Below are 7,069 nucleotides of genomic sequence, written 5' to 3' on the forward strand. Positions count from 1 at the left end.
GACATACTTCCCACTGTACAGTAACCATCATGGCCCGACATACCTCCCACTGTACAGTAACCTCACGGCCCGACATACCTCCCACTGTACAGTAACCTCACGGCCCGACATACCTCCCACTGTAAGTAACCATCACGGCCCGACATACCTCCCACTGTACAGTAACCATCACGGCCTGACATACTTCCCACTGTACAGTAACCATCATGGCCCGACACACCTCCCACTGTACAGTAACCATCACGGCCCCAAATACCTCCCATTGTACAGTAACCGTCACAGCACAACACACCTCCCAATGTACAGTAACCATCACGGCCCGACATACCTCCCACTGTACAGTAACCATCACGGCCTGACATACTTCCCACTGTACAGTAACCATCATGGCCCGACACACCTCCCACTGTACAGTAACCATCACGGCCCCAAATACCTCCCATTGTACAGTAACCGTCACAGCACAACACACCTCCCACTGTACAGTAACCATCACGGCCCAACATACCCCCCACTGTACAGTAACCGTCACGGCCCAACATACCTCCCACTGTACAGTAACCATCACGGTCCAACATGCCTCCTTCTCTACGGTAACCAACAAGAGCGGCATGGTGGTTCAGTCGTTAGCTCTGCTGCCTCACAGCACCACGGACCTAGGGTGAATGTGTGGAGTTTGCACGTTCACCCCCCCTCCCCGTGTCTTCGTGGGTTTCCTCCCAAAGGCAAAATATGTGTAGGTCAGGTGAATTGGTCAGGCTAAATTGCCCAAAGTGTTAGGTGCTTTAGTCATAGGGAAATGGGTGTGGGTGGGTTACTCTTCAGAAGGTTGGTGTGGACTGGTTGGGCCGCTGGTCCTGTTTCCACACTGTAGGGAATCTAATCTACTCTCCAAGGTTCAAGTCGGGAATATGATGGAATAATCAATTGTCTGAATGAGTGCAGCTCCAACAGTACTCTAGTATGGACTTACTCTCAACAGGCAACACAGTTCTGTGGGGAAGATCCTGTCTCACAAACTTGATTGATTATTTTGAGGAAGTGAGAAAATTGATTGATGAGGGCATGGATACTAGCCGTTTGGACCTTAGTAAGGCCTTTGATAAGGTTCCTTATGGCAGGCTCATACAGAAGGTGAAGTGAAATGGGATCAGCGGTCAGTTACTTAGATGCATAGAGAACTGCTTGGTCATAGAAGACAGAGTAGTGGTGGAACAGTGTTTTTGTGACTGGAGATCTGTAAGTAGATGGTGGAGTTGCAAATTGTGAGGGTGATTGCCAGAGAATACAGCAGGATATAGGTCAGCTGCAGACTTGGACAGAGAAAACACAGATGTAACTTTATTTGGACAACTGTGACGTGATGTGTTTTAGAATGTCTAATGCAGGAGAGAAGTGGATGGAAAAACTACTAGCCGCATCAACATCCAAAGAGATCTAGGTGTATAGGTCCACGGTTCCCTGAAAGTGGCAACACGGGTGGATAGGGTGATCACGAAGACTGACGGCAAACTTGCAGACAGGCATCGGAGCATGCAGTATGAAAATTAGCAGGCCATATTGCAGCTGTAGAGAAACTTAGTTTGGGCACATTGGAATATTCTGTCGAGTACTGATTGCCACACGATGTGGAAGTGTTGGAGAGGGTATGGAAAAGGTTTACCAGCGTTTTGTCTGGTTTGGAGGGTATTAGCCAGAAGGAGAAATTGAACACACATGGTTTGTTTGCACCTGGGCATCATTGACTATGGGGCTACCTGATAGACATTTACAAAACTGTCAGAGGCATAGATAGAAGGACAGTTAGAGGCTTTTTCCCAGAGGAGAAATATCAATTACTAGGGGATCCATAGGTTTCAGGTAAAATGGAGAAAGTTCAGGAGACATGATAGGTAAGTTTTTTTTTGCTTTTTCAGACAGAATGTGCAAGTGACTGAGATGCACTGATAGAGGGGAAGGAGCTAATATAGCAAGAATTAAGAGGTATCTTGGCACAGAGAAGAGAAAGCAGCGAAAAGAATGACATAGAATATGTACAAGCAAAAACTTTCATTTGAACTTTCGAAGGGCATCATGTGTCAGTGTGGGCTTGCTGGGCGGGACAGCCTGTTCCTCTGCTGGACTGTTATTTAAGTCAAGATTTGAGTGCAACAGTGGCGAGGTGTTGACTGAATGATGACTGATGATCAACAGCCACATTATTGTAGATCTCTCCTCATCAATTTTAACCTTCATATCCTCCCTCCCACTGTGAGGAAGCTCAATATGGAGAATTTCACATGAATGCCAGAGTTGGTAACTGGTGACTCCATCTTGCACCTTGCTCCTGCGGCCTTCTCTCTTGGACACCAACGTCTCGGGTGACAATGAATGAACAGAAACTACATGTACTCCACACCGACCAATGCTGCCATCTGTCACATGCCAGCCTCACCATGTATTCCCAGCACATCTCCGACCCACTGACAGTACATTTCTGTACTTCAATGCTGCAGCTCGGGGTGCACTGACAACTCTAATTGTAAGGACACTGCTCAGGGATATATAAATAACTCATGGACTGTCCCTTTGGGCTGCTCACTGTGTGCTTGTACATACTCAATACTGGTGCAAGGACACTGTGCTCAGGGATACACACCCAGATCATGATCTGTCCTGCTGGGCTGCTCATTCCATGTTTGTACACACTCAATGCTGCCGCAAGGACACTGTGCTCAGGGACATACACTCAGCTCATGGACTGTCCCGCTGGTGTGCTCACTCCGTGTTTGTACACTCACTTTGAGCAGACTTGAATACTTACAGAATTATTGCCTTGCCTTACCCTGCCTTTTGCAGTGTTCCCCCTCAGCCAGAGCTACCAGACTCATCCGCCTGCTGTATTGTCTTGGTATTTAGCACAGACACAAACACAGGAAGCTTGATATCATTGTCCACAGTCAGTCACGGTGCCCAGCGCAGTCAGTCAACGGGAGTCTCAGGTCCCAATCTGGGAGCTTGGACACGGTCAGTCAGCTTATCGTGGTTGTTAGGGTCAGGATCCCTCCCCTGTGAGGGGGTGAGGAGCTGAATGTTGGGAAACGCCTATCTCTCTTGGCTCTTTCTCTCCTATTGTGGGATGGTTCCTTCTGGAATGTAAAAATTAGCATGAGGTATTAAGGGAGATGGAAAAGGTTGGTGCAGCTGTTAGTGCTGGTACAGCTGTGGGGTAAGCTGGTGAGGTGTCCTGAATGAGTGATTAAGCAGCACAGACACCAGGCAGAGTTGGGTAGAGGGGCAGTGATGAGATTGGAGAGACTGACAGAAGGTGCTGCATTCAGTGACATTGGGAGAATATGAGCCTTGGTGGGAGGTGGGTGCAGTAACAGAGATAGAGTGAGGGCATGGTCACAAAATGCAGATGGTGGCACTTCCCCTGGTGGAGTGGGGAAGTGCCACTGACCTTCTTCCTACTCTGCTGGGCATTCACCCAGAAGGCTGGCACCTCACTGACCCAGGGGTCAGCCTCGTACCAAGCTGGCATAGTCTGGTGTCATAGCCTTCCCTGCCAGTCCTGGAGGAAGATAATGTCCCTCTTCTACACCATGTCATTCACTAGAACCTCAGGGGCTTGTCCACAAAGTGAAGTCCCAGTTTTACCCCTCTGCCATGACCAGGGCAGTTTCAGATTGACAATCTAAGAGTGTAATGTCTTTTTACAAATGGCACCTGGAACAGGGAGGCCACTGCATTCTGGGATATCCAGGCAGTGGGCAGCTGTTATGATGAAGGGGAAAAATTATTGCGTTAGTGTCAGATGAGAAGACAACCACGTGGGCAGGGACGGTAATTAATGAGGCAGATTGGGGATGGTATCATGAGAAAATGCACTTCACTTTGTGGAGAGAAACCCCCTCCATAAAACCTGACTAAAATGAGACTTGACCACATCATAAGTTGGTTTCGGCCTCTGTCTGTCTGAATCAAAATAGGGATGCAGTGTGAAATATTGGGAACAACACACTTGGAACGAATTCTAGATTAGTGGTGCTGGAAAAGCACAGCAGTTCAGGCAGCATCCGAGGAGCATTAAAATCGACGTTTCAGCCAAAAGCCTTTCATCAGGAATACAGGCACAGTGCCTGAAGGGTGGATAGATAAATGACAGGAGGGCGGGGTGTGGAGAAAGTAGCATAGAGTATAATTGGTGAGTGGGGGAGGGGAGGAAGGTGACAGATCAGGGAGGAGGTGGAGTGGATAGGTGGAAAAGAAGATAGGCAGGTAGGACAAGTGCTGAGCACGAAGTTTGGAAATAGGGTGAGGTGGGGGAAAGTGAAATGAGTATTTCTTTTCCACCTAAACACTCCATCCTCCTCCCCGACTTATCACCTTCATCCCTACCCCCATTCACCTATTGTACTCTATGTTATTTTCTCCCCACCCCGCCCTCCTCTCATTTATCTCTCCACCCTTCAGCCATTCTGCCTGTATTCCTGATGAAGGGCTTTTGCCCAAAACGTTGATTTTACTGTAACTCGGATGCTACCTGAACTGCTGTGCTTTTCCAGCATCACTAATCCAGAATCTTGTTTCCAGCATCTGCAGTCATCTTTCTTACCTAAACTTGTAGCGGTGAATTATAAAGGAAATTCAAATCCTTAAAAAGGGGTAACACAATTTGCCAGACTTTTAAAAGGAGCCGGGGAAAATCCCCTGCGTTACAGTTACCTACATTATCCAATCCTCCCTGGATGCAGGGATGATGCCAGAGGCCTGGAGAATGGCTAACCCTGCAGCTTTGTTTAGTGTGGAGCAAGGGACTGACTGAATAGGTCGAGGCTGGAATTCTGAGACAGTGGATAAACGGTCACTAAGGAAGTCCAGGACAATCGATCTGGAGTTGTTCAAGGAAGATCGTGTGTAATTAATCTGACTGTGTCGGTTTGAGGCAGTAACTTGGAACTGCATGTGACTGACTTGGATTTGATGAGAGATCCCATGGCAGGCTGTTTAAAAACAGAAACTATAGGATCCAGGTGAATGGAGCAAACAACTCAGAAGTGCAAGGCAAGGCATTTCGGGACATCCACAATAGAGAGGAATGAACAATAAATGAGAGCATAGTCTGTGTGGGCAGATAAATGAAGGTAGCTGGAAACACCAATAATCTCGTTAATGTAGCAAATGGCACCATTTCCTCTATCAGCCAAAGTGCAGAAGGTCAGAACAGGAAGCTTATGCTGGAACTGTATAAATAATGAGCTCAGTCACAGCTTGGGGACTGTGTGCAGTTCTGGTCACCCATCACATGGAAAGCTGGAATTCGACTGGAGAGGGGAGAGAGGAGATTCTCCACCCTGTGAACAGGGAAGTGCAGTTATGAGGAAAGATTGGAACGGCAGATGCTGAGAGGAGATTTGATTGGAGTGCACATATTGTCAGGAGCCTGAGTAGAGAGGGAGCGAAAACCTTGTTCCTGTTGGAGAGCTCAGTTACCGGTGGCGAATATTTAATATAATTGGTTGAAGTATTAGAGAAGTGGTGAGGAAAGTTGTTATTTCACCCAGAGTATGGTCGGGATCTGGGAGGCACACATGGAAGCCGAGTAGAGGCAGAAATTCTCAAACCATTTTAAAAAGGTGCCGGGATCTGCAGCTGAAGACCTATAGTGTCCGGGGAGACAGAACGAGGGCTTTACAAAACATTATATCTTGACCAGTGCAGACAGTGGACAGAGTCATCCCCTCTATACTGCTGTTTTCTGGAGTTTTCAAAAGGTTACCAATATCTGATTGGATCAATATCTCATAGGACACAGGCATGAGGGATGAGGGCAGAGAGGAGCAGTATGTAAAATGATTAGCATCACAATAATACTGATCCCATCCTTTACACACAATGCTACTTCTATGTGTTGGTCTATTAATCCTTCCTGTCGAAATGAGGAAAACATTTAATTATCCAGTTCCCAGTCATGGTCACACTGCAGCCCCATCTCCATAATCCCAGCTCCATCTCATTTGGTTCAGACAATTTAAAGCTAACCTTTCACTGGCCTCGTTGAAAAGTTCCCAGCTTCATTCTTGCCCCATTGAAGGCTGCTCTCAGTCAACTAATGTTTCTCACTCTCAATTATTGCATAGCATTCTCTATCATCATCCTGAACGTTACAATAAAATGATCGCTGCCCCCCAAAACGTTCCCCTACTGACAATGGATCCACTTTCCTCACCTCTTCCCCAAGGACCAGGTCCAACAATACATGCTCTCTTGGGCTGGACACATACTCCTGCAGTGATCTCTCCTCCATGTAATCCAGGAGTACTCGCCCCTCAGGACGCTGCACCACCAGTAACCCAGTCAATATCTGAATAAATTAAGTTTCTCATTATAACTAATCTGTAATACTGTAATCTCTCTCAAATGACTCTGCATATTTATTCTCTCCATCCTTTCCAATGGTTGCTGGCTGACAGACTGTACCTCACAATTATACCCTTTTTGTTCTGCAGCTCCAGCCAAATTCATTCTATCCTTGGACGGATCCTCTTTCTGTTGGACTCCTTAACTAACGCTTATCTAAACCAATACTTCTATCTTCATCCGTTCCCTTGCCTTCTATCATTTTGGAATATTTTATACCCAGCAATATTTAACACCCTGTCCTGCCATTCCCTGAGCCAGCTCTCGGTGATCAGTACATCAGATTTCCACACACCAATCTGCGCCTGTAACTCCGCACACTCCCAGTATTCAGGTCCATGCAGAGTACCTCAGATTAAGGCTTTCTTTCTCACTCCATCTGCCACTGTGAATCGAGTTGTTGTAAATTAGTACCAACTGTATCTCCCATTATTTTGAGAATCCTGGTACTCTCCTTTACTATTTCTTTTTGGATCCTAAGCACACACCAAGTTATTTTCAATCCCTCCCAAAAAAAAACCCATAAGAAATTCAGTCCCAGCTCTGTCACGTTAGCCACCCGGCTTGTACAATTGCCGTCTTCCCTAGAACCAGCTCCAATTTCCAGGAATCTGAAGCCCTTTCTGCTGCACCATCGTTCCAGTCACACTGTCATCTACCTAAAACT

Source organism: Chiloscyllium plagiosum, chromosome 8 (assembly GCF_004010195.1).
Source record: "Chiloscyllium plagiosum isolate BGI_BamShark_2017 chromosome 8, ASM401019v2, whole genome shotgun sequence".
NCBI classification, from domain to species: domain Eukaryota; kingdom Metazoa; phylum Chordata; class Chondrichthyes; order Orectolobiformes; family Hemiscylliidae; genus Chiloscyllium; species Chiloscyllium plagiosum.